Here is a 27,238-nt window from a genome sequence, read left to right as displayed (position 1 = left end):
GAGTAACAAATTCAACTTAAAGAGTAAGAACCACCAACATCCTGAGCAATACAGGGTGCATCATGGTGTACAGTACCATCCCATCTACCCATATATTACTAGTTTATGGTCCCTCCATTACTCTCCTACACATGTGTGTTAGTAAGATGCAAGGCATGGACAAAATTGATCAAACTTCATTGCCATTCAGTGCCAACAAGGCAATGTAAAGGAAGTATTTGAAGGAAAGTTTGGCATTTAATTATACATTAAATTAATCACTTCTTTCAATGTCTCTGCATAATTTTTAATTTTTTACTTTTTTCCAGTAGCATAACACAAAATGAGCCCTCTGAGACAAATGATTTATCATTACAAAATTTACCAACATTAACTAGATCCCAGGAGCACATGATAAAAAATCCCCCCCTCCAAAAAAATATCCCCCCCCTCCAAAAAAATATCCCCCCCCGAAAAAAATACTGGTTTTATGTATAATTACAGACTCAAAGGTCTCAAATCATGTGACTGAACACAGCTGTATGGCCAGAACATGTCCCAAGCAAATGCATCCTGAACACAAGTCTACAAATGCACACTTTCCATGCATAGGCGTAGGTGGCGGGGGGGCTGGGGGGGGGCTGCAGCCCCCCAACCAAATTTTTTGGTGAAAATTCGGGCAATATACTGAGAATTTTTCGGGCACCTACTGAAAGAAGAAAAGTTTGCAATATGTTTTTCAATTTTTTGGGGGTAAAAATTCGGGCAATATGCTGAGAATTTTTCGGGCACCTACGGAAAGAATAATAATTTGCAATGTGTTTTTCAATGGTTAAACTGAAATTAGTTTTATCGTTATTATCGTAACGACTTCCCCAATAATTATAACCAATATGGAAGGGTAATACCAGGGAAAATACAACCAAAATTTTTCGCACACTCCGTGCGCGTTTACCATCTTATTGTGCATATCATATATGCGTTCATCGGTTATCGTCATGTGATATAATAACCGATGAATGCCTATATGATAGCATAATAAGATGTTGAACGCGCGCGTAGCGCGCGAAAAATTTTGGTTATAATTTTCGGGCAAGTCATTACAGCCCCCCCCAAATCAAATCAGGCTCCTACGCCTATGTTTCCATGCCAGCTCTTTGATGTGGCATACAGCACAACTCTTACTCAAAATGATATGAATGATGACTATTAATCTTATGGTCACCTCTCTCTGACAGAAATCGAGAAACAAACAGTCAGTTTATACTGTAGGAGCCGATTCCACTTACAAAAGAACTCCACAATGCCATTTCAAAGGGACTTTCATGAAGTAATAAAACCAAGTTATTATGAATTTACTGACATGTTGAAACAGGTCAGTGACCAAGTAGAGGCCACAAGATTCTTTCCAAGTTGGACAAACTAACAATCAAACAACACTCTGTTATATAGAGTGTATTGTTCCCTAATGGTGTGCTTTGATATCGAGCAGGTTTATCACACTTTTATCATGACTTTTGGCATTTTTAGAGGTTGGAAAGTGTTGACTTTTTATGAGCGGAGGAGTAAGGTTAGCAGGAAAGCGTCACTTAATCCTCATATAAGTTTTAAGATCATATATACTGTACTGTTCTGGGGTGATGAGTCTGTAAATTTATTCTCAAATAGTGGTTTTGTTTTGTTCAGATGGCCAAATTCGAAACCATGACACCAGTAAAGAAAAAAAACACTTGTTTTTTGGTAATATTTATTTTAAACTTTTCCAACAAAAACAAAAAGTCTCAATGAAATTTGTTGGTTTTGCAAAAACAAATTCCTGAGAGTGGTAGTGTCCTCATAAGGTTACATTTATCTCAAAATCTTTCCAGTGATTGAAAACATATTTGGAATATAAACAAAATCTTTCTATCCTAAGTTATATCACTCTCCCCACCTTGAGAGTCCACAGTCAAAGTACACCCTTCCCTGTAACAAGCCAATTCCCATATCCACCCAATGTGTGTTTTTAATGCTCTGTTCATCTTCTATTGAAAGGAAATCAAAACAATTTCCTGTTTCTAAGCAACTACATTCTTAGTTTTCCTATGCTAACTGCAGTAGTACATGTATGACATTGAGGCACAAGTCAAATCTAACCCTAATATTAAGTGGACTATAGAATCATAATTTCAACCTATAATTTTTACATACATCTACTGTATGTTCTGAGCCAGTGTATCCATCGCACACAAACACTAGTTCACTTTCAGACTAGACCTAACCATCATTTATAATGCAAAAAAAGTGGAATATCTGTAAGCGATTCTCCAACTTTTTTACTTCAGACAATCCTTCCCCTTCCACTAAGTCTTGAAATGACTGCTTGAAGTTTTGGTCTAGATTCACTGAATGTCAAATTGTCCAAATACTTCATTGTAAGCCACACATACTGTACAGTAATGATGCATACACCTACTCTGTGTACTTACCATTACTTACCATATGGTATCATTTACAGTACTTTGAGTGGCATTAACATTCAATTCTTTACAAGTGCTGCTACAATATTCAAAAATATATATGCGTATGTAATTGAAATTGTTGAGAGTTGGAAAATCCAGAACAGTGAAAAAAAACTTCCAGCCTTCACCGGGATTCGGACCCGGGACTCCCGCTTTATATGAAGATATATATGTATATATGTATATATATATATATATATATATATATATTTATATAATTGAAATCCTAGTGAGTTGAAAATCCAGAACAGTAGAAAACCTTCTAGCCTCCACTAGAATTCGAACTTGGGCCTCCCGCTTTATATGCGTACACATATTATATATATAAATATAAATATATATATATTTTATATAAATATATAGAGACACACACATAAAATATATATACACTGCATGTTGCCTACAAGTCTGCCAATAAACTGACAAAATGGTAAGAGAACTGATCTTGAAAAATTCCTAATTATTTCAGTAAATCTTGGAGGTAGTTTATTCAACCTGTAATAATGAACAAATTTACTATTTCATTTCGACTGATAATCAAATTCCCCTATAGTTGTTCTGCGCTCGCTTTTATTTCCATTTTGTTTATAATTTAAAGCCCCGGAGGTCATGTGGAATGAGCACGAAAAATTCAATTGTCGTTCTGGGTATTAAAAACAATACGTCTGCATGCTTCTAGCCAATTTTGATATTTAAATTTCATTTTGTCGGAGCAGATTACTTGAGACATGATAGCATTCCGAATATCGCCAGTTCGTTGAACCGAGGACAAGAGCACACTCACAAGTCAATAACTGAGACTTAGAGACCAATATTTATATTTATATTCAATTTATAACAAAAAGGACATAATTGCCCTATAATGGTTTCTACATGTACAAGAGATATTTACTCAGCTACCCGAGTGGAAGTCTCTATGTTTGTATAATTATGATATAGGATAATTCCAAGAACTTTAAAGTATTCTAAAAGAATTTTTTTTTCTGTGTTTGACAAAGGTAAAACATTCTGGCAGTGAATGGAGTTATCTACTACTGTGTGGGTTTATCACAGAAAGGGAAGAGACATCAATACACAAACATTAATGAAAAAATGTTAATATCTAGAAATTTGTGGGTGGTTGGGCAAAGTAACAAAATGTAACAAAAAATAACAGATCAATCTTGACATTGCAGAATGAGAGAGACATAATTGTGAGGAGACAGGTAAGTTAGGAGCAATGTAAGTTCCATCGGTGACTACCGGCAGGATTTTTTATATTCGTTATAAAAAATGACAAGTTTTATATTCAAGATGCCATTTTAGACTGTATACATACTCAAATTGTTTCAATTCCTGTAACCTTTGACCCTCACTGTACACAAACATTTATTTATGTGAGGATCAATGGGACGTTGACATGTACAACTCGTAAGTGAATATAATACAAACATAAGAGCGAATGTCACATACAACACTGTGAACATTCTACAAAGTACATTTAACCGAGTGAATCATGTGTGTATTGTAGTACACACACAATATCCACAAAAGCCAACTGTTTGCGCCAACCTATTTTCTTGCGTAAATCAATAGAATACACAGATTTGGGAAGAAATTGTAGTCAAGCGAGGTCATTTCAAATTTCACTGAGTATTCATCATCCAAACTCATCAATATTATGATGATATACATTGTGACTGTTGACAAGGAAAGAGTCCATAGACCATTGGCAAGATTGTCCGTGCTAAACTTGCCAACAATTTAGAACAGGTTTGTCAAAATTTGAACGGTTGAGGGTAAGTGATGACTAGGCAAGAAGCATATTAACGTCTCATTTACGGATGAATAAAGACGGCTGCATTTGATTAAATATGGGGCACTGTTGGACTGGATCAAATTTCTTATCTTGCTTGAGTATTCTCTGTCTCGAGTAATTGAATAGTCCATCCTCACATACAATTATATACTGTATACACATGAAGTACTAGTTACCATATATTACAGGACTGAAGATACACGGCAAATATGAACTATATACATCACAGAACAACAAGACAGTCAATAAAAGTAACTAATGTGTGACTTGTGAAAATGATAGTTTTATTGAATGTATGAGACTAAAGTAAAGAATGTTCATCATGTTGCTTATTAAACTTAGCTGCTGGGGTAAATAATGTACAGAGATCAAGGAAGATCAATGCTATGGTCAAGTATTACTAAACTAGCATTATAAACTCACATAGATTGGGATAAAGTGTAAATTCAAGCCTGATTGTCTACAGAAAAATGTGATACTTCCAATGACCATATCGGAGCAAACTGTGACTTTTCAACGAAACTTTACACGATGAAACACATCCTTGCCAATTGTTCCCCCAATAATACATCAATGTGATTTGTTGTCCACTAATATGTCCTACAAAATTTCAGATAAAAACTTTAACGAATTGCACAACTGAATATTCCACATTCATCTACTGTAGATAGCCTGAAAAATAGTACCTACAGTCTGAGTGTGCAGATCTCTTGCTAAATTTGAAGCGGTTAACTAAGTCTGCAAGTACATAGGCCTGTTCCATCTTCAGAGTTTCAACTACACCTGCACAAATCCTCAAAACCTGATCCAACATGTCATTTAGCCTGGGCAACGGTATATTCTTCATTCATCTAACTGTAGATAGCCTGAAAATGACATTTCTTTGAACCAACTCAAGTGTTGGATAGTTTTGGTCTCTTACCTGACCTAAAAACTGATGTTGAACTCCAATGCTGGAGGGCAATTGAAGTCCGTTATTTGTAGTGTGTGCGTTGAGGCTGAGTGACCCTTTCATCCATAGACCTTAAAATATTTAACTGGAATGATCTACTCCTAGGTACAGGTCTTTATGGAATACCATAACACTGTTAGAGACATTCTGTGATATATGACCCGCTCATCACATCCATCAAACAGAGGCCAGATGGAAACTTGTTCATCGACACTGACAACCAGCGATCGAAAAATGGTCATGTGACAATATTCAAGTCCTCAAGTTTGTTTTTTTCTTGGAGTAATGTTAAATGTTCAATGATGCAGTGGAAAAGATCACACCCAAAGAAAAATGAATTCCTATAAAATCAGGGGAGACGGAGGAGGGGGAGGGGATTGAGTACACTAATTGCTAAGAGGACAGAAAGTATTTGGAAAGTGTCAATAACATAACGAAAAGGTGTTCTTCTTTTTGAAACTTTCCGTAGCTGAGAACGATGCTGTACTCGACGAGTTCAGCAGTATTAGCCCCTGTACCTGTTACAGTAGGAGAAACATTCTCTACTCAAGGTGTTCACCACTTATCAGGCAGGATGCCCTAATCACAAGCTATCAAAGGTTAAAGGTCATGCCCTGGAAGGTATCATCCTGCACATTGTGTGATGTCACAGTTCCACCAGACAGTGCCACATTTTACTCATCATTTGTGTTTCAAGAATCACAAGTATGCCTGTAAGCTAGAGCTGTCCATATAGGCAAGACATTTTCCAATAACTGTCATCTCGGGAGAACAGCAGAGAGTCACATACTTCTATATAGTAACATTGAAAGTAATAAATGACTGCCTCTTTGATTGAAGTTTTCTGCTTTTCTACGAAACCGCCATAATTTTATTCAGCTTAGAGTAGAACAATAATGACATTCAAGCATTGAAGAAAATATACGATTTTATTTGTAAGTGTTCTAAGTGGTTTCATTTAAATATACCTGAAAATAAAGTCAATCAGATGTCGGGAAATGCTGCCTAAACTGCCTTAACTTGTAGATTTTTTTTTTTAAATTGGAAGAGCATTATAATGATCATGTGATCCTCATTGACCTGTGACATCATTATGATTATAACATGCACTGAACTCTGTTTACTGTACTGTATTGTACTGTACTGCACTGTATTGCGATAAAGTAGGTATTAACATAACAAATTGAAATGTAGCAACATAACTAGCCGGAAAAGGGACAATTACCGCTCATGAATATTGACTTTTGAACTGAAACGTACATGTCAAGGAGTAAGAGAGGAGATAAAAATTACTGTGTGAGACTTTCAATGGTCTTTTAATGTGTGTAAGCTTGAGTGCAAAACATTGTGTCCGTAGTTTATACTTACGGTATCGCACATGCATTGCCACAAGCACACCGCTGTAAAGTTGGGCTAGCACGATTGATCTTGAAGCCGAAACCATGATGCTAGCATGTAAACAAATGTGATAGGGCTACATTGTAGTACTTAATATGTTAGACTGACCAACGTATGTGTTCAATTGCTGGATTATTCTCAGGTTCAATGTGACCTTTCTTTGGATTTATTGAAATATGAACCGGGGAAAGTTTATTTGAACTATCTCTTCAAGTGAATAATAGAAGCGACCTTTATCATCGCATGCACCTTTAGGATTTTGCTTGCTCGCTGGGTGAACAATATAGACCTTCAATATACCTTACTGAGGAGAAATCGTTGCGAAATTCCATACAAGTTTTAAATCTCAAGAAACACGATGATATCATCTATATAGGTTATGCACAGTGTGTTCTACATTAATCTAAAACAACATGACATGAATATCAGGTACAGCTCCTTACTGAACAGTGCACAACAATCTGATGATCATCATAGTGATCTCATGCAATGACCTGAGTGTTGGTCAAGGTTGTTGCAGTGTTTGTAAATTCCTAAATTTGTAGCAATTACTTGATTGTTATAATTCCCTTTTTGATAACGTCCTGGGGCATGCTATTTGCAAAATGTAAACTACACTCTGTGTAAAATTTGGAGGTTTTTTTTCTGTCATCATTGTTCTACTTCAAAATACTTTATCCATTATAGAAAGTTGCTACATAACAAAAGGAGGTGAAAGGAGGTGAGAGAGGGGGAGTGAGTGTTGATAGATTAACAATTTTACATAATTTCAACATCAATGCACAAATTGGAACTTTTTATTCTGAAAGGCCTCCATAGTTCAGCTGTGAATGACTGATCGTTCTCATTAGGGATGGCGTCCACAATATGTCCTTGAGGTGTTAGCCTGTGTGTAATGTTAACATCATAAATTGAGCAACAGCCAAGGCCACTAAATATAATTCTGTTACTTGTGTTTTACAGCTAAGTCTGTTACTCACTCTGGTAGTAACAAAGGATACAAACCATGTCTGTCTATTTGCGATACATTTTAATAAGACTTGTTTAAGTTCACAAAAAGTAATGTTCTTGAGTGCTTTCATTGACAACAAACAATTTCAAGCTGTAGCCCCACATAGATACTGTACAGTACCACTGCTGTTATACATGCAATCAAGACTCTGGCTGTTTTGCATGCAGCCTACAAAAGGCACCTGTGCCAGAATCATAGAAAGGACTTAGTTTAGTAGAAGACTCATATGGTGTGAAATGTTGTCAAATAGTGTAAGGTACTTTGAAAATAAGATAGCCTAAACACAAGCAAATATACTGTAAAAAATATCCCATCGCTACTAAACTAGAGAACAACTCAATTCTTAAAGTCAATATTAGCTTTCTGAAAGAATTGTGTGTGTACTTACAGTATTACATCAAAAAGTCTATTTTTATAGTAATACTGACATTTATATGAAATTAAAATGTTAAAAATTATTTTCAGTGACTATGAACAACAGGTGCACATTATTGTGCCTGGAGGCATCTGACCTATCGACCATACCTATCATCTGATACGTTATTTGAGATGGCTAGTATTGATGCTCCAGTGCATTCAATCAAATAACAAATCTGTTCTTAGACCTTCAAAACTTGCTGGTGTTTGACTGTTCGCTCATGTTTAATGCAGAATATAAATATATACTACTAACTGCTGGACTACAGTATTGCAAAATGCTAATAATACTACCAACTATTGACATCTGTACAATAAAAACCAGAAAACAATAAATCCCTGATGAAAAATATTATTCCATCTATTAAGAACTGAATTTCAATCTCAGAGGTGAGGAGATATCTTTGTAACTTCTCTGGTTAAGAGCTACAGTATGGCGTTATTCTCTGCAAGCACATAACAATTATTATTGTAGACAATTGGTATTAGTCGGTAATTATTATTGTAGACAATAGGTATAAGTCAGTAATTATTATTGTAGACAATTTAGTATAGCAGACAGCATGTGCATTGTTATAAATAACAGTGGTCACATTTTTGGTCTTTTTTTGACTAACAGAATTCTTATAAATTGGTAACAATGTTCAGCAATAATTCAGTAACATTGCATATCCTCTGCTAATTCTCCGGGAGAGAAAAACTAACCTAAGGTTTAAAAAACAAACAAGGAAGGTAATAAATGTGTTGAGTCCTACAGGTATTATTACTGTAGACATAGCTTTAATGGATTGCATGTATCAGGCTGGCCATCGATACAGTACACATTATGCTAGAAAGAATCAAAATATGCTAGAAAAGTCACCCGCTGGTCACACTCGTTCAAACTTCCCTTCAGCATTGTGAGTATTCTTGAAGTCTTCCCAACAACCATAAGCATAGAATACCTGGTTTACTATGTAGCAGATTTGCGCTCAATATTCGCACTCGTATTCTACGGCATAATTACCTGAACTCGTACTCTGGCCGGGCTGTGGATTTTCTACTGGTACTATTACTCATTGTCAATAGTAGTAGTAGAAGAACTATATAAATTATGCAATAGTTTGTAATCATGTTCCTCGTGTACTGATACAGTGTGTAATGCTATTTGTATTCATACTCTTGCTGTTGTGCTCCTTCAGCACTACTTCAAGAGTACCATGTAGCAATGAATGCTGACTATAATTATATTCTGCTTCTTGCAACAAGGGACCTTAAAACCAGAACTACAGAACTGGACCATTTTTAGCCAGCTTACTAAAAACTACCAGTACTGAAAAAAATATACCTGCTAAAATAAAGTTCCCATGTATTTCAACAGGTCAGTTGTTATACTTATTTTGATGTTTTGGTTACTAACATCTGCTGGTAAAAAAATGACAAATGCCTGCGTTTTCCTTCCAACTAGAAGACGCAAAATCCAAAGTCTACAATTGTCCAGCAAGCACATAGTCCAGATTTTTGGAAAGTAACACTGAATACTAACTATTATTCTATCTTTCCATGACATTGGCAAGTAGAAATCATAATCTTCCTTTTAAGTATATTACAGTATTTATTCCATGTCAATTGTTTTCTTCATTCAGTACATATAAGATAAAGTGAAAAGTTTCCAATCTGAATCGAGATTCTTCCCTTCCCAATCAAACACAAATAAAAAGAAATATGTTTTCATATATTTCCATGAAAATATGAAACCGTGTTTGATGAATAATTTGTTTTTTCCTCTTTTTTTGTTGCTCTCTCTTTCAGCTCTATAGCTGACAGCTCAATACTACAGTAGCTAGCTGAGAGCAACCGACCATAAACATCAATCCCAGAAATAATAACAGCCGACAACTCCGCAGCTGCTGTTAACAAGACCAACTACTCCACAAAAGTAGCGGCTTACAGCAAATAACCTGCGGTAATTAAAATGTGGAATGGTTCACTCGAGAAAAATAAAAAGAGAGAAAAGGAAACAACAATGCCAAGGGATGAAAGAAATAAAATAGTAAAATAGATTAGTCATTAAAGCCTCACGAACCACTCGGAAGTGATGACTTATGGATGGTCGTGATTAATATATCTCTCTAAGACCAGAGCTCAGTTACCTGGAGGAAAATTTCAAACTTACGGCTGCTCAGTTTCCGACCGAGGAAGATTTGATTGGCCTGGAAATATCTTTAAGGTGACAACCTGTCAAATTTGAAACATCACTGTAATGTTACTAAAGAAAACAAGGTTGTGTCACACAAATCCCCCCCCCCCCCCAAGAAAAAGTTTGTATCCTGTAAAAATGATTGCCTCCTGATCGAACACCAAATGCATAACTTGTATCATGACCTACTTTTCTAGTGTAGTTATGTAAAGATGGTATCGTATTACTGCCTATACTTTGTGAATCCTCTGCACAATTCAAAAGGTTGTTGGCCCAGTGCCCTAGCGTTTTGCCTGCCCTGTCCCTTTCAACCAATTTTTACCGCCCTGCCCCTCTTTCAACCACCCTTGTATTTCCCTACTCGCTAACTTCTTAGTACTGTAGCTCCATGCTTTGAACTTACAGCCATTTCACCAACAACCATGCTTTAGAAAAAAGTATGCCTACAGTATGCATATCTCTTGCTAAATTCCAAGCGGTTCACTAAGTCTGCAAGTACATAGGCCTGTTCAAACTTCAGAGTTTCAACTACACATGCACAAATCCTCAAAACCTGATCCAAACATTTACCCTGGGTGCTGTGCATTGTTTGTAAATGACCAGCTCCAAAAAAATTACAGTAGGCAATAGGCATGTCAAAAAATAACTTTTTAGGCAATGTCGATAAAGGACTTAAAACTTCAATGGCTACTATTGACAAGGTATGAAGTACAGTAGTTTACACACAAACATGCACTAAAAAATTGACCGAAGCATAATGGTCAAAGGGACCGCGAAAATTTACGCAAGTTTGCAAGAAAGAAATTACTGTGGTATGAATGCACATTTTACATAAGTAACTATCGATGTAGAGAGAACAAGCATACTGTGAGATGAAAAGTTTATAGATTGCCTCAACTCATAACATTTTCTGGTTGTTGAAACCTCCAAACTTATGTAACAACAGGGCCTAACTTTATGATATTTAAGTGCACACATATGATAGCCTATAGCACAAACTTGGCTATCTTTACTCAGGAGAAGTAGTTGTATACCTTGTGTTCATTGAGCACTACAGATACAAGAATGAATTATTTTGGCATGGAAATCTCTGTGATTAAAATGTTGTTAACCCTGTACCTAGCGGTTGATTGTTATGATATATTTGTGTTCGAACAAACTCAATCATCCGTAGGATTGGAAGAAATTTTGGTTCTTTTCAGAGGAAGTTGTTGGTTTTTTAATAGAAAGAAAGACAGATTTTTGTACAAAAAAGTACTTTAATATGTTTTTTCATAGGCCCTGTTTGCGAGTGTGTGTACTTGGGGTTTGTTTCTCAAATAGAAAAGTTTGTATCCCCAGAGGCAAGCAACTTGAAGATATTGCATCCCTGGCTAAAAGTTGCGTCCTGGACGCAGAATCTTGCATTCGTAACAATGCTGCATCAAAATTTGCCAAGCTGGCCAACTGATAACAATTGCTGTGTTGCTGTTCAATGTAACAAAATTGTGTTTGTATTAAATACTGTACAGACTTAGAATAATTCCCATATTTCTGTCCAACATTTACATACAATTTAAGCCCTATGTTTTATCCTTTTTCTAAAATCTACTATATGTCATGCTTTCATTCTTTAGTCTCAGCATGCTTTCTAAATGACTGTACATATCTATTGTATGTCATGCTTTCATTCTTTAGTCTCAGCATGCTTTCTAAATGACTATACCTACTGTATGTCATGCTTCCATTCTTTAGTCTCAGCAAGCTTTCTAAATTTATATTTATGGTTTCTGACATGGTAACGTTCTCCCATAACTCTATACAGTGATATAATGGACTCTCCAAAGCTTAAAACATGATTACTTTGGTTTTACCCCATACTTGGTCAAAAGTCAAAACTGTTTCCAAAATCAACTCAAGATTTACAATTATGCAAATATCTGATCATTTCATGCATCCCATGAAGGTTGTTCATCTACAGTAAGAGTTGTATGGCAATGATGCTTTAAATGTACAAATTTAGTAAATTGAAGAGTGAATGATACAGGTACTGGCAAGAGGCATCCCAACAACAACGCCACACACATGTTTGTGTTGAGTTGAAGTAAACTTGATGTCGAGAGAATCAACAAAAACAAAGACTTAACTGAAGAGCACTCTAAACCTCTATAGATCTCTCATTTCCTAAGTACTTTATTTGAATAGTCTAATTGAAGTCCCACACTGTGTTCTGTAGGGTATAATGTACATAGGTAGAGTAGTCAGTGTGCACATAGATGCATACACTGAGGGGAGACAGGTAAGAGATAAGCGAAATATATCCTTGAATATCCTGAATAATCCCCACACCACCCAACCCTATCCGCCCTACCCTGCCCTACCCCACCCTTGCCCTATAAAACAGTGGCGGATCCAGGATTTCGCCGAAGGGGGGGCCCAGATGGGAAATGCCTAATCGTCGTCCTGGGGAGGGGTCTAAGGGGAGTGGGTGCCCCCCTCCCCTTTGGAAAATTTCACAAAATATGGAGGTCCTCGGTGCAATCTGGTGCTACTTTTCGTGAAAGTTTTGAGTAAAATTTATTTCCAATAAATCATGTATTCATGGGTCGGGCATATATTTGCAATTTCGAGCAATGAGCTGGGATTTACGTCTTTGGGGAGTAGGTGGTGATGCAAACTACTTTTTACCAGGCTACTCCAGGCCATTTCATCTTTGATGCCCCCTTCCAGATGGAGACTATTGATGCAGTCAGAGTGCCCCTCTCACCTTCACTTTATCAGAATGATGGTGTACTCTTTTTGCAAATTTATTTTACAAAAAATTACACGCACAGTGGCGTAGCTAGGTTTTTTTGAGTGGGGGGCCATGGGGGGCTGTTCTATCTTGTGGGGGGCGGAGTTTACTATCTAAGCGGAGCGCCACCTTGGTTGGCGCGGAGCGTACAGAGAAAATTTGAGATTTCAGCACCCCCCAGATCGCAGGAGATGGCACCTGTGAGGCAAAATAGCAACCAAAAAGATGTGCAACTTTGGTGACAGAAATGCAAAAAAATTTTTTTTCTCTTTCATGCTGACTGGCCTTGCCAACTCAGCCAGACTTTTAACTTGAGGGAAGTTGGCATCATTTGTCGTTTCAAGCTGTCAAGGCCTTTCTCCCAACTCAAACCCCTGTGGGTTACCGGTAGATTTGCAGGATATGCCCACATGTGGACTTAAATAGCATTAGAGGAAGGGGGTGGAAGACTAACACGCATCGATGTTTCGGTAATGGTCCACATTGGTGGCTCGGTGCTTATTAGGCCATTTATTGGGTTTCTTGAGGCAGCTGTCATCAGAATCTGGCTTTTTGTGCCAATCGATGACCGATAACATGTATTGGTATGTAAATTTCTTCTTCATATATCTAGCAACACTCTAAAAACAAATGAGTGGATTTCATTCCATTGGAGTGATCACTCGGCGCACTTCAAATTAAGAGTGAAATTTAACTCTATTGGAGTTATCCCTCACTCCTAATATGAGTGAATATAACTCTATTAGGAGTTAAGATTTACTCCAATGGAGTGGAAATTCACTCTTATACCGGAATGTGCTCAGTGATCACTCCCATGGAGTGAAATTCACCTATGTTTTTATCAGTACAGTACAGTGCATATCATCATAGACGTACGTACGTACGTACTACGTACGTTCGTATATCAGACGCACTCGATACCCACGATACGATACGGTCCTGGAGAAACTATTTCCACTCATCATTTTTTAAGGCGATACAGTAGTGAGTATTGAACAGGCACAGCCGCATGTTTGCAGGAAATTCAGAATTCCCAATATTTTATATCTCTACCAGTAGTGAAAATCATGTTTCGACAGTTTCGTGGACATAAAAAGTTGTTTTGTGGAATATTCAATGACATATCAGGGGCGGATGCAGGATTTGTGACGGGGGGGGGGTCTGACTGGTCCAGCCGCGCCTGAACGTAAGACAATCTAAGCAGAACGCCATCATCGGTTGGCGCAGAGCGTACAAGAAAATTTTTGGCTTTACAAACCCCCAGATGGCCGGAAACGGCACTTCCCGAGTATTCTTAGCAGCATGTACCTAGCCTGAAAATATGGATCTCATGTCTGCAATTTCAGGCCCCCCGTAGCTACGCCACTGATCACGCATGGGGCCCTTTCCCTCGAACGCGGTAAAAAAAAAAAAAAATCAGGATTTTCAAAAAGGGGGGGCCCGGGCCCCCCGGGCCCCCCCCTGGATCCGCCCCTGTAAAACATATATATATAGATACACTGCAGTACTTAACAGGCTGAAAGTTGAGGACTCATCAAAAACTTGTTGGATTAAATATTACAGCGAGCTATTAATTCATAACAGGTTTTCCTCCAGTCAGATCACACTAACGGTTATATACTGCACGGTGCATGTATAAAGTTTATCAAATCGCTGTATAATTCAGTAATTGACAATTCCCACCGACTAATTCAGCACATAAGATGGTAACCTGCATGGATGGTAAATTTCAAGGGTAATTAATCATTTCTGAGAATCTGCTCGCATTAAATTTTTGATTTCATATAAACAGAGATGTTCAGCAGTAACAGCAATGATGAGCAGGTTGAAACTGCCTTCATGATCAGTGAACGATGGTGGTGATATTTCACGGTTCTGTTCCAATGAAGTACAGCAGTCCACATTTCTGTCTGTTGGCTGATTTTGGTAACAACTGTCCAACTATCGTTTTAAAAAGTGACAAGTACTGATAACAGGAACGAAAACCAGACAAGGACTAAAACAAGGACAAAACCAGACATGGCCGGTACATTGTCTACAGTAGACACTAAACAGCAGCATGGAACATCAGAGAGAGGGCGATAACATATGACTGGTTAGCAGTATCTTTCATTTACTGCCCGTCTGGTTATACAGTATGTTTGTTCAGATGGCTGATTTTGGCAAACCAGATGCTATAAATTTTGAAGAAGTAACAGCCTCCGATAACAGATAGGAAGAGAAAGCAAATTAGAAGACAACAATCAGAAAAGGGCAGAATTTTGGAATCAACATGGGAAGAGCAGTGGGTAGGGATGGGAGTTAGGTGGTAGAAATATCCTTCATTTCTCACCAGCCTCCTCAAGTTACATAGAACAATGTTCCAACAAGACACGACCAAGAAGAGCATTGTTTCAACTTGCAGCGGTATTATTAGCTGACTGCTAGCGAGTTACTAGTTAACAGTAATAGCAAATCTGGTCCGATTCTAATATGCAAATGAAAAGTTAGGCCACCTACTGTACAGTAGTTAATCTGCTATGAGTATATATGCAAGGCCTGAACCTATGGCGCCTGTATTGTTGATGTTGAATTTTCAAGGACAGAGCCTAAACACAGATTTGTAACAGTATCTACAATGCGTTAAAGAAGGATAACTATTACACTAACATGGGTATCTTTAAGGGTTGCTCACACTGCATACTGTCAGCAGGTCCTACAATAGGCCTATACATTTTAATGCCAGTAGGACTTCTCCGAAATATTGCCATGAAGAGTTAATCTACCTAACAACGACAATTCATTCTTACATTCTTAGAATGTTCACATTTTTCTACTGGAGTAAAACTTCTTTCACTTGAGGAATTTAGCCTTGTCATTTAGCCTTTGAAGAAGATCCTACTAGGATCGAAACGTCAGGCCAACTTACTTTTACACATTCTTCTACACAGGCTCTCTAGTGGATAAGCAGTTTGCTAACAGATTTATTTTATTTTAATTATGATATCTGAATTATCTACAGTAATTAAATAATATATATACCTTACCACTCGAGGCAGTTTTCCTTACTGGATTTTCTGAGCATGCAATGTTGTAGAATCCACTGAGTGGGGAAATGATTAAGTATACTACTAATACCTGGTGAACTTGTATACCTGGTGTAGCTAGATACAGCACCCTTGGAATATTTCTATCGGGTAAGGTACTGGTACAGTATGTGCTCACTCAAAGAACTGACCTTTCCTAAACACCCTGACATTTACACACTGCCTCCATAATGTACACATAATATAACTACAAGCTATTTTGCAAAGATAAGGAGGGAAGGTAAACAAATTGTGGGTGGGATTAGAAACGAGTCAACAAAGAGAGAGAACTTCAAATTTACACGTAAATACCGTATATCCTACAAGCTGTCTGCCATATATAGCAAACACTGCACAAAATGTCAGGCAATGATTATGCCTGCTAGGTCATGACAGGATAACGATATTAATTTAATAGTCGAAAGGAGTCATTTTTTGGTTTCCAGGGAATCACGTCTCAGCAATCTTTTCTTGAATTTAAACATGACAAATAGAAGGACTCCCATTCAAACTAACTTAGAATTTAAAACTTTAGGACTCAGATGCTCCCATTGACTCTACTGTAGGAGAGGCTCAATGTCTGTGATTTCATAGTCCGACTCTTCCACAGCATCTTAAAAAATGTTTGAAAAGTGAGTGGGTGCCTACTGGATCACATTTCAAAACCTCCGTCACATAAACCACGTCACAGGCTTGGCAACATTCCTCTCCACTGGGGGCGCTGGTGGCATCTGGATGACATCCAAAAACCAAAACAACAATTCCCCAAAGGTAACCCTGACGTAAATTACAACAAAAAAATAAAAACTTTCATTGATATTCATTGCGCATGCTGTTCGGTTCATGCCTTGTACAGTATCAAATGACGTCATATTGGCACCTCATTCAAAAGGACTTCACTCAGTGGTTGCCTAGCAACATGACCGATACATCAGACAGAGGGACAGAGAGAGAGGAAAGTCATATTTTAACATATGTGGATTATTTTCCAAGTTTACAGCTAACCAAACCATCATCGTCTTCCTGACAGAGAAAAATCTTTTGTGATTCCGACGACGCTGCTTTTATGTAAATACTAATATTTATACCTCTCTCCCTCAATGTCAAAAAAATACTTCTTCTACAGCCTTGACATATACTCTGGGAGTTATTGCCAGATGAGTCTGTTCACAGATTAATTTCTACGAGTATGTCATATTTCATCTTCCTAACCTTGGCTAATTTTATTTTCATGAAAGCTGCAATGTTATACAAGAAACAAGTACAGTGTTTTAGTGGTAGCTGAGGCAACTCTGGTCTACTTTATGTCAAATTCAGACCATATTTTCATACAGTACCATTGCAGTGAATAATTTATCTGGTATCCTATATAACAAAATTTTATGCAAAATGAGCAGATTGATACACAGATTATGCAAAGATGTACAGTAGCAAGGTTAATGAACAAAGGCAAAGCATTTCCAGACAACATCAACAGGAAAATATAATTTCTTGGGATGCAGGAAATATTAATCTTTCTGGTATTGCATTGCAAACTGCTATGCAAAAAATGGGCAAATCGCTATGCAAGACTTACAAATCAAAAGCTATCAACTTCAAAAAAATTTATATACTAAGAATTTGTTATAATATTCCAGACAATATTATTGAGCGAGCAAAAGGCTTTGCCATTAATTTCCACACCAACAGTACAGTATCTTCCTTATTACATACATGTGCACAAACCATGATGACTGCTGGCAAGTATTACACATGACAGTACTCTCTGGAATATGAAACATATATATACCCTACTTGCTCTATACCTAACAGACATGACATACTTTGACAAGCTGAAACAACTGTTTATTTCTCAATGTAAACATCCTTTCTTCTTGTTTCTCAGAGCTCTAGCAACATCTCTCTCAGCAATGTTTGTAGTCTAAAGGTTGCTTATCAAGCTTAAGATGTATAGTACCACAAAAAGTATGTAACTATTCATTCATATCAACTATTCATATGACGCCACTATTCATTTCAACTGCAATGCATTAAATGTGAGTGACTGTCGCCACCATTCAATTTAAATGCATTAGTTTCTTATTATAAGGTTGGTATCTTAGGTTTAGCTTAAAGTAGTATAGTAGATCTTGCATTTTGTCTTTAATTTTTAGAGAAAACCCTACAAAATGATAACTAAAATCTGAGCTAATGCAAAGTTCTATTCAAGACAACCTTCATTATTTAGCTTTTGATCCTGATGGAAACCTTACTAAGCTATAGTAGTCATTAAAAGTCATACTCCCTTCTCATAATTACATTAATTAGTGCAGATACTGGTTATACACACTCTCAGAAAGGACACCCATCTTAATACACTTCAAAGTTGATATGTTTTGGCATAAAGAGCTACTGTATCTTGCTATGGAAACTTATCTTCATATTCAACTATTCTACATGGCTTGAAAGCATTTTGAGACGATTTCTACTATTTTGCACCCCAATCAATGTGTTAAGCAGCTGATTTGGTTGTTTGATCTGCAATTTTAAGAAACTCTGTCAAACCCACAGAGAATTCACACACCACATAAGAAATTAGTCCATCATACACATTGTGTATACAATCCAAGACATCACACACAAGCATACCATCACTGTTGCCGTTCCTTTTGCCTTGGAAAGCGATAAAAACTTAAACAGCAACCAATTGTTGCAAAAAAAGCTTCCAATAAATAGTAAATACGATAAGAATTTGAACAGAAAAAGCTCAATGTTTAGTCCTTACATTTGCTTCAAAAAATGAATGAATTTGACTCTATTTGAGTAGAAAATGCAAGCCCCCTAGCACATTTCCTTCAGTTAATGGTCGCAGCGGCCCTGAAATTAGATGGATCATTTTATGCGATACATTAATCTTGTAACTAATTAGTTCTGAAACATAGTTACCTTCAATTGGAATCCGCTTTGCAATGCAAAAACCAAAAAAGGATTATTCCCTGAGATTCCAAATATCATGCTTTGCTAATTATATATATACAAGTTAGGCCAAGATACAGAGCATTAAATTATGACAACTTTTAAGCAAGCAGCACAGACAAGCCTCTACAGGAAATGGACGGCTGCATCATTTTGCCGCCAGGGAATAGTCTTATGTTTCAAAACAATGTGTTTAGAAGGTAACAGGTGCTTGCAATTACAGGGTTTTGTATAAAATACCTAGGAATTACTTTGGCATAAATAAGTTTGCAATTTCAAAATGTGTAAATTTGCAAGTTATGCAAATACAAGTCAAATTGTGCTACCAATGCAATAAACGAATGAACAGTGATGAATCGCTGGGATAAGTTAATATCGCCGTCTGTTTTGTATCTACGTCAAGAAGAGTGAGAACATCATTAAACCACACAGTTATTTCTACCTCCTCTGAATGCCTAAAAAACCAAAATTCGATCCTGAAATTAGTCTTGGCCGCTGCATACCTCTACGTTTAGCTCATACATTATGCAACAGTAAAACCCAACGAATAATCAAAATGAGGGATCGGGGAAGATATAAAAATAAAAAAACACGTTGCCAGAACCTGCGATACTGCCAAAGCGGAGAATAGAAACCCAATTTGGATAAAGTTACCCAACGCCGCAGTTGTTAATTACTGGTTGGTAGGGAACCCCGATGCATTACTAGAGAAAATTCAATTTAAAAGGAAAGTCAGTAATCAGATAAGGCTTTAGGTGGCATGTGTGTGTCGGGTACCTGCTTGTCACTCTGTAAGTTGGTAAAATTATAGATAATTACAGCTGTACACATACAGTACTGCCGGACTATCGCTCTAATAAAAATAGAAAAGATGAACGAAAGCAAGAAAATATTGCAATCGACTCAAACTTCAATCAAATGTTTAAATTGTTGAAAAATGTAGGGATATTACGTACAGACCTTTCATCTGTTGTTTTAATTAATATGCGGTACCATACTTGCTAAAATATCAAACCCTCTCTCTTCCATAAATATTCTGAGAGTTAAAAGGTAGGTGAATTCAAGCAGTCTTGCACTAGAGAGATCGGTGCCTCAAAGTCTGACCAGGTGTTCAATTCCCAGAATAAAGCAGTATTCTGCTTTTCCATGGACTAGTCTTGAATTCCCTGAAAATCTTTGGCTGAAGAACTTCTTCCCAGGCAAACAGTTACAAAATTATAGAACATTGCTGATAAACAGTAATTGCAAATACAAAATGATGCCTGTGTTTCTCACAGCCTACCACATATATACAAATTTAGCAAATTATTTAAATTCTGTTTTATGACTTTATCCCAACAAACAACTTTGTTTACTTGTTGATTGCTGTATATATGGTGTCTATTTTTTTCTTCTTCTTCATAATTTAACATCCTTCTTGGATCAGATGGGCAGTGAATCCTGAGCAAACAACAATTGCCAAATGAACAGGACAGTGAAGAGTGCAGTAAAACACTGTGGAAGCAAGCACTTGCAAATAAAAGGGGTTTTCAAATATGTTGTATTAAAGTAAAGAAAGTAGACCTACTGTACAAAGGTATGGTTTAAAACTTTGAAAAATATTTTTTACAGAGATGGACTTTAATGACACACTCAGTTTTTAAGTGTTATCTACACGACTTGAACAACATTTTAATAGAGATAGACTTTTTAAAGAACGTTATCTTCAATATTCATGATTGATTCCTTTTTGAAATTATTGGTTATCTAACAATATCCCAGATAATTTTTTGAATTTTACTGCCATAAATTATACAACTGTACATCAAATTTATGGCTGAGTTGTTTGGTATGAATCCAGTCAGGCTGATGATTACCAATGTGTATCTTAATCCAATTACATTTTCCAATTGGATTTTGATAATAGTCACAGGGGACCTCCCTGACTATACTGTACATATCTACAGTATCACATGCAGTATAGCTTCATGGTTTTACAGGAGTACAGGCAGAAATGCAACACCTGGTATCAATAAAGTAACACACAAATGACACCAGCAACAAATACAGAATCAACCATATGTAGCACTTCAAAAATGTGGATGAAAATTAGACTTTTTTCAGCAAAATTATATATTAAATTAACACTCTTGAGGAAATAGATCTTCAGAACACAGATCTATGATAGTTCTTTTAGACTGTTTTATGCATTTTGGTTTTACTGAGCGGAAGTGTTCAAAGTTTACTGACGTGGGATGCCTTTATACAAGCCTATAACTTTGTGATCCTGTAAAACTAACGGCAAAGGGCTTTAACGATCCAATTTAATTGTCTCACAAAATGTGATTAGTTACTGGAATTGTAATGTACTGAATTAACTACATTGTTTCGTCAGGACTTCGAGGAGGTGACAACCTACGTTCGACCTTGAAGAAGCCTTTTACTGACAGATTCTCAATTACCACAAACATGACCAAAAGTAGTGCACATAATACAGTATATACTACTGTATTGCCATTAGAGTCTTCTGCCTGGAAGATGTATACACAACATTAGCTGACATATTAAAACACATAAATTAGCGAGTATCAAGACAGTGTTTTACAAGGTCTCTCTGCCGTTCTTACACTCATAATACTATTCACAAAGAACCACGCAAAGGAGTCTACGATGTACTGTAGACAACTGTAAAACATTAATGCAAATGACCAACATTAATGACGTCAAATACAGACAGGGAGGTTATCCTGACACATTCAACATCCAAGAGAAAACATTCTTGTTTTTACTTTTCTAGTAGCTCAGTTCTATATGCCTGGACCTGGTACAGTCAATGATTAACTTGAAGAGGTCCTCAGACATACAACCAGTACCTGAACCATTTGGTTCAAAACACATTCTGCAATTTCTGCTGGTAGAAAACTTCCTTTAGGGCACTTGAAAATTTGAACAAACATGCTCTGGAGCAACTGCAACAAGAACAATATGGCTCTAAATTAAAGTGCACAGCAGAGGCACATTATAGGTCATATAATAGGGCAGTGGTGCAGTCTAATAGGATTTAATTGGTATGTGTTCAGTCTCTTGGAAAAGGGAAGGGGATGAGGGGGGAAGGGGATGAGGGGGGAAGGGGATGAGGGGGGAAGGGATTTGGCAGGGAAGGAAGGGAACGGGAAACTGGGGATTTGCAGGGGGAAGGGAATTCGGGGGTAGGCGATGGAAACAGCACTCCGGCGATTTGCAATCATGTTGTTGGTTACTTCAAACCTTGTCATTGGTATGTGGGATACTTTATTCCATCATTACAAAATGAAGACAACTTACATTGTTCAGAGTGATAGATAGATCTACAGTAACTTGTGACATCTGATTTGAAATTTTATGCAATCAACACATGCTTTCTTCATACTGCATTTGAATGCAAATTCTGCAATATTCAGGGTCAATTAAACACATCTGCTCCAATTTACTGAATATTAGTGTTCGACTGATAAATAATCGGCATCGGCAAAATCCACTGCGCTACCAATGATGTGAAACCGATTATTACGTTCCACATTAAGGATTGCATTTTTCCGCACTTTTGATTGAACACCACAACCACAACGGGAGAAGAATGTAAATCATTCGATCCAAAGCTATTCAAGGCCAGGGAAGGTGCGCTAATCTACCGTGTAACTGTATGGCAAGTCCCTCACGTGAGTTTGTACTAATGCTGTTCGATATACTATCCAGTTTTGGCAGTTAACACTGGTCATACAGTGTACCCGCGATACGCTTAGGGGACGACGTACAGTCCTGTAACTTTTTTACTTCTTGCATCCAACAAAATCTCCTAATATCCGTGTTTAACAGTTGATAAGAATGATTTGTCTTGACTAAATATATAAAAACCCAAACAATATTCTTTTTAACCACTTTGGCCGTTTCACCGTACATGAAAACTGGAAAGTGAAAACAATAACATAAGGCTTTGCTCATTGTGTGCTCTTCGTACATTAGGCTAGTCTGGCTAGAGAACGGTTGAGCCTCATAACTGTTCACTTTGCAAATGCCCCCAAGATTGTACAAATTAATGCGATAGAATGATGAAATCAAGATGCCAAATACTCCACAAAAAAACTAAAAATGTTTGGCGACAGTACTTTGTAGTTCTTCTACATTGTAATTTGTGATAAGGCAAACACACAGTTTACGCATATTTTTTCCCTGACCGCATGTACCATACGTGCTAAAATAACCCCTTTGCAGTAACTGAAATCTTTAACCGCAACCGACTAAAGCAAGTCTGATTTCCGGCGACACACAAGTCAATTAAAGTCAACGGGACTTTAGCGTGTGATTTCTCCCACATGTGGTTCAGTCAATGGAGAAGGGCCATTGACAAACTGTGTATAATTGTTTGAAACATATTACCACCAGAAGGGTACCCTCGTAGATGGTAATCCTTCAAAAATGCTGGCTGAACTCTTTCTTTTATTATTTTGTAGCCAATGGCTACTATTTCCCCCTTCTGCAGTCTGTACCTGTACAGCACTGCCATTAACTGTTTTGTATGTATGACAGTGTTCTTTATTTGCACATTCATCTTTAGTGTGAAACATTTATTGTTCAATCTAACTTTGATCATAGTGGTTTATGCCTGTTAGTTCAATATTACAGTATACTTAGTATTGACTGAAATCTATGTTAAGACAACAATACAGCACTTGCAAGAACAAAATCCATGGCCTTTCAATTACCTCGAAACATTCATTGCAATTTTCGCTCCATATTTACCAGAGCAAAACGTGGTTGGGACAACACAAGTCACATGATGTCAGGTCCCAATAGAAAGTCATATCCTAGAACAGACTGTTGGCAAAGGTTTTATAGCTAGAGCCCTTAAATACTAGTACTAGTCCATGAAACCTAATCCAGCCTACTAACAAACTAGACCTGCACATATAAGCCTAGGCCTAACATTAGGCTATGTCAGAATTTGAGGTTCAGTATCTATCATTGTAATTCATTGGCATGCTGTATACAGAATGCAGCCTATATGTAGTGAACATATAGGGAATTGGTTAACTCTTGTTATCATCAAAGAGATATGAATGTAACTTTGGAGCCAAGAACACCATTTCTAGAAACAAAAGACATGCTTTGAAAACAGAGGATTATGATTTTCGTTTAAATGAATCGAGATGGATATTTGGGGGGGGGGCACTAAAGCAGCACATGCTTCATTTCTCCTGTTCCTAGTAAGCATAAACTCTCATTCTTAGATGAAACTACATTCATTATTTAAGTAAGTGTTGCCAAGTTTATTGAAGGCCAACATTTGTTCATCCTGAAATCCAAGAATGTTATTTTAGAGGAGTAGCAATCAACCTGCCTTTTGCATCCTTTGTGTTAAACCAGTTAATAGAGTTTATCCTGAGTTAAATGCACAGTAGGCCGTTCATTAACTCAGTTCATTTGAAGCACTAAATAAACATTAATTTTCATTTCAGAATGTTACAATTTATCAAAAACATGAAAAGGAAAATACCAACAATTGTCTTGAAATGGTATCCCATAGTATTTACTTAGAACTAGTATTGTATTTTGCAGCCTTAAAACGATTTAACTACACATTCATGCAGGACATTGAAATCTTGTCAAACAGGATAGTCTTGCTGGAGTCTATCAATATGTGAATATTCTTTATTTTACTTTGTGGCTGGAGTTGCAAAATTGGGAAGAAATTGTTTTTGTAGTAGGAGTCACTGTGAAGGAGTTACTACAATCCATACACAAGAGACTTTCTGAATGGCCAGATAATTATAATCGCCCAGGACTAAGGCATTTATCTGTAAGCTTAGTCTGTAGTCTAGCCTTAGTTAGGCACTTGGACTAAGCAAGGACTGGGGCCTAACCTTAACTTAAGTTAGCTTGGCTCTAGTGGTAGCATGGTGACTTCGAAGTTCGGACACTTAAGACTTAAAACACCCCAAAACTAAATCTTCTGGTATAAATCACCTGAAAATATACTTGATATGGTGGGAGAATTGTGTTATAGTACGATACACGGCCAAACTTTCTTTCCTGCAAACTGTTTTCACGTTGTTTTCCAAGAAGATTCTTCCTGATTGTGGAACTGGTATTTCTTTGCTAGAGTATTGCGAAGTTCGGACACGCAACCCACAGTGTGGCGCTGGTGATAAAATTGGTGGCGCAGTTGCTCTTTCAGTAATTATAACAGACTTCATAGATCTTCGTCATTTGATTGACAAATATGTAAGTCATTTCTTGCACACGGGTCATTTTGGAGAGAAAATAACTGTAGCTTCGTACTTTTTAGTGAAATTTGGCTCTTCCTGTAGGTTTTCATGGTGAAATCGTGTATTTCTTAGGGTGTCCGAACTTCGCAGTATGCCGAACTTCGCAATACTGACTATAGTGGTTGGGTGGCAACTCAACTGCAGTAAGATCTCAGAGAACACTTGGTATAATGAAAGTACATGAACAGTTATAAATGGCTAAGGTAATATGACTATGTTTATATGACTACAGCCTATCAAGTAGAGCAACTAGCCTGTATACTTCAGCTTAGCTGTATTTCGTTAGGGGCCTTCTGTGTCCTAACCGTTAGGCTCTAACTAAGGCTAGGTTAACAAACACTAATTTAGTTATAACTGCTACAGGCCAACCACTTACCTTTCAAAACGTTCCACGAAAAAGTCGAACAAGATAAATTTGTCATCATATGGCGAATAGTCAAGATCCTGTCAGCGTTTCGAACGACGTATCCAAGTTATTTATTCCCCACGATAAATTTTGTGTGTCATAGAATCTGACCTGACTGAGAATAACAACTGCTTGAAAATGGCCAGACGTTTTCATATGTTCTACTCACAGTACGGATTTAACACAAGGGTAGTCTGTAACCAAACACCAAAAACACGAAATACTAATTTACAACGTGAGGGCTGCAGTACATATCAAAGATCTCAAAGAGTTTATTATTTCAGCTGGTTGATATTGTGCACTGCAGGTGGTTGACTCATTCGCTAAAAATAAAAACATATATAGCGCCATCTAAAAAGTTTGCTCACGAGCCTCTCGGCGGCTAGTGCGTTCGCATCCTCATTTTCAAAGGTCCCCATTTTCCTACGAAGAAAGTGGCATTTCGTGCTGAGCGTGACGGTAACACTGTGCCAAGTGTTACAACAACGAAAAGGGACATCGTTGCACAATACAGCATCATTATGCATTTGACACCAATACCCCCTCCCACATTGGACGGTGTTCGTTAAAAAGATCCGTATCTTCAGGAGATGCACCATCCCAAACTAATTCCGATACGGGCCTGGTATATCTCCCATGTTTAGTGTTACTAAAAGTTTTCAAAAGTATTTTCGAGCTTTCCACCCTCAAAGTCATTCACTGACACAAAGGAGTCTTAAACAAGAGGAAATGCTTTGAGAATCAATTTGAAGTGGACGTTGTGGAAAGTGGAAAAGAGAGGATCATCTAGTATCTCCAAAAATGTTACTTTTCTTCGATTAAAATTTTTTAAATTAAACGTCCCAAACCATGTTTTATTGAACTATACGGAATCCTTTATAAATTAATGCAATAGGGCAGATGTTGTTTATCATCTAAAGTAATATCGCGTTCAACTTTCAAACCAGTAATATGTAAAGTGCGACGTTTTAGTGAATGTATGTATGTATGCGTGTATGTGTGTGTGTATGTATGTACACGTGTATGTATGTATGTATATGTGATCTTTCCGCAAGCAGGAACTCGCGAAAGAAGCCATGGAGGCTTATAGACTCGCAAGCTGACCCGAAGCCAATCTCTCGGCACACATCCATTTAACGTCCATGTCGGGAAGTTGTTATTGAACAACACCCTTGCCAGACGACACACATTGCTGTCGGCGGGAATCGAACCGGGGATCTCATGACTGGGAGACGCCGGCGTTAACCGCTAGGCTATACACTCCGAATGAAAACTGTTCCACCCTTTGCATATTACAATGAGAACATAACATGTACTTTGTGTGACTTATAACAGCGAAACTACAGTAATATATTTTACATTTGCTAGATATTTCATTGTTATCTGTAATCATAAAGAATCAATCAGTGCTCTTTATAAATCGCTGTCAATGTGTCGCGCATTCGATCACATGAAGAAGTCAAAGTAATATAGTGTGAATTAACGATGCGACGTACGGCTTTAAAGTACCTTAGCAACA

General features: G+C 37.3%; 1 protein-coding gene across 2 annotated transcripts in view; it reads right to left on the bottom strand.

The window, feature by feature from the left end:
* Positions 1-25,989, bottom strand: part of LOC139966851 (ras-related protein Rab-27A-like) — an 85,847-nt gene extending 59,858 nt beyond the window's left edge. The window contains exon 1 of one of the 2 annotated variants that reach the window (XM_071970274.1): positions 25,690-25,989. The gene's annotated coding sequence lies outside the window, so the exon portion shown is untranslated. Of the gene's footprint in view, positions 1-16,035; positions 16,175-25,689 lie in introns of those variants that run through there. The other variant, XM_071970275.1, reaches the window with a different exon arrangement.
* Positions 25,990-27,238: the final 1,249 nt, after the last annotated feature.

This window comes from Apostichopus japonicus, chromosome 4 (assembly GCF_037975245.1).
Source record: "Apostichopus japonicus isolate 1M-3 chromosome 4, ASM3797524v1, whole genome shotgun sequence".
Lineage (NCBI taxonomy): Eukaryota > Metazoa > Echinodermata > Holothuroidea > Aspidochirotida > Stichopodidae > Apostichopus > Apostichopus japonicus.
The sequence above is the reverse complement of the archived record's forward strand: the minus strand, read 5'-3'. Positions and strand labels throughout refer to the sequence as shown.